Below are 1790 nucleotides of genomic sequence, written 5' to 3'. Positions count from 1 at the left end.
GCTGAAAAAAGCCCCTGCCCAGCGCACTCAACCTGCGGGCCGGAGGGCTGCTCGCGGGCCAGGCGGGGCGCGGGGACACTGGCCGGCGCGGCGTCCTACCTGCTGAAGTGCGTCCTGCCCTCGGCGTGGACCCAGGCCCCGGGCGCCGCCCGGGAGGGCGCCGGCCTCGCTCGCTCGCTCGCCCGCCCTTGCCCGCTCGCTCCCCGCCCGCCGCCTCCCTCGCGCGCCCGCTCCGGTCCTCCGGCTCCCACTACAGCCTCATTCCAATATGGCATCCTCTCTGTGCGCATGCTCCGCGCTCTTTTTTTTCTTCTAAGATTGTGTGTGTGTGCGCGCGTGTGTGTGTGTGTGTGTGTGCGCGCGCGCGCGCGTGCAGCGAACTCCTTCAACGACCTTTTCCAGCGCTTGCAAAATTTCTTAAGCCAATTAGCCTACGAGACTTGATCGGCTCCTTATTCCACCCGCGCCGAGCCGTTCCCCGGGCAAAAGGCAGGCGGGCACCCTCGAACGCCGGCACCGTCCACGCCCACGCCGCCCCCTCCTTCCTCCTTTCTGTGAGCTCCCTCCATACTCGATCTCAGAAAGTTTCCCTCGCGGGCGTTTCCGCACAGCCCTCCGCAAGGACAACTGGGCAAACTCCGCGCTTCCCTGGCCGCGGTTCGTGCGCTGGGTTTCCAATGGCTCAGCCGACCCAGGGCACAAACTTGCGCTTCATCCGCCGGGGATCGCTGGGGGCGAAGAGAAATTCAACCCCCAGAGCAACCTCGGCCCTGCCAGGCCCCCCACCCTGAGCTTAAATAGAGCCCTTTCGTGTAGCTGCGAACACGTCCAGGCCCCTCGGGGAGGGCGGGAAGGGCCGAGGAGAGCTTTTCCAGGGAAATGTGCCCCGAGGGACAGGAAATGAAGTTGGGGCCGCCCCGGCGAGCTGCCAGGTGGCCAAGCTCGCCATGGCGTTTCGGGGGGCACCTGGCTAGTCCGGTTCTCAGAGGGCAGGAAAAGAATCGTCGCTCGCGTCCTGGTGAAACGTGGCCTCCGGCGGCCGTGAGCCCCGGGCTGGGCTGAGTGTCTGTGGAGCCCACGGGCATCTTGTCCGGGGCGCCTGGGGAGGAACGCGGAGCTCCTAGGATCTTAGGTGCAGTGGCCGCGCAGAGCCCGAACGAAACGTCCTCAGTGCGGAAGAGCCGGAGACGCCCTCGTAGGCAAGACCAAGAGCCTGCGAAGAACGCTGCGCCCCTAACTAGGGGGCCGCAAGGACATGCGGCTGTGGGTCTGCATTGCGTATTTCTGCGAAATCGAGAATGGACACGTCCGCTCAGGGTTCTTATGATTGCCACAGGGGGTGAAATTCCCCCGTGCCCCCATCCTGTGTCCGCGAACCCCTCTCACAGTCCCCCTCCCCAGGGGGCCAAGAGGTCCTCCAGGTTCTCATAGGCTGGCAGCTCCACCCGCCCTCCCTCGCCCTGCACCCCCGAGGACAGGTGACCGCTCGGAAGGGCTGGGGCCCGGCCATGGAGTGAGGGGACCGGGGCTGACCACGCGCCGCACGGGCAGGGGTCCTCAGCGGGCCTTCTGTGGACGGCGGGGCCGGAGCTGATCTAAAGAAATAGAGGGACGTGCCGGGAAGCCGCGCTCGCCCCGCCGCGACCCTGGAGGGCGCCGCTCCACCCAAAGGATCCGCGGAGCCGAGAGATGCCGGCGGGCGTTGGTGGTCGGGAGGACCCCTGCGCCGCCAGTATGGGGAAATCCTGCCTCCTTACAGCTTGGAGAATGCTTGGCGACGACGGAAGCGC

At 66.8% G+C, this 1790-nt stretch overlaps 1 protein-coding gene across 3 annotated transcripts in view; it reads right to left on the bottom strand.

Moving 5' to 3' along the window:
* The window catches only part of SFMBT2 (Scm like with four mbt domains 2), a 245501-nt gene extending 244593 nt beyond the window's left edge, over positions 1–908 (bottom strand). Inside the window, exon 1 of one of the 3 annotated variants that reach the window (XM_017521225.2) lies at positions 572–908. The gene's annotated coding sequence lies outside the window, so the exon portion shown is untranslated. Of the gene's footprint in view, positions 1–99; positions 494–571 lie in introns of those variants that run through there. The other 2 variants (XM_017521235.2, XM_017521222.2) reach the window with 2 other exon arrangements.
* Positions 909–1790: the final 882 nt, after the last annotated feature.

Source organism: Cebus imitator, unplaced genomic scaffold, assembly GCF_001604975.1.
Source record: "Cebus imitator isolate Cc_AM_T3 unplaced genomic scaffold, Cebus_imitator-1.0 Scaffold20, whole genome shotgun sequence".
Lineage (NCBI taxonomy): Eukaryota > Metazoa > Chordata > Mammalia > Primates > Cebidae > Cebus > Cebus imitator.
The sequence above is the reverse complement of the archived record's forward strand: the minus strand, read 5'-3'. Positions and strand labels throughout refer to the sequence as shown.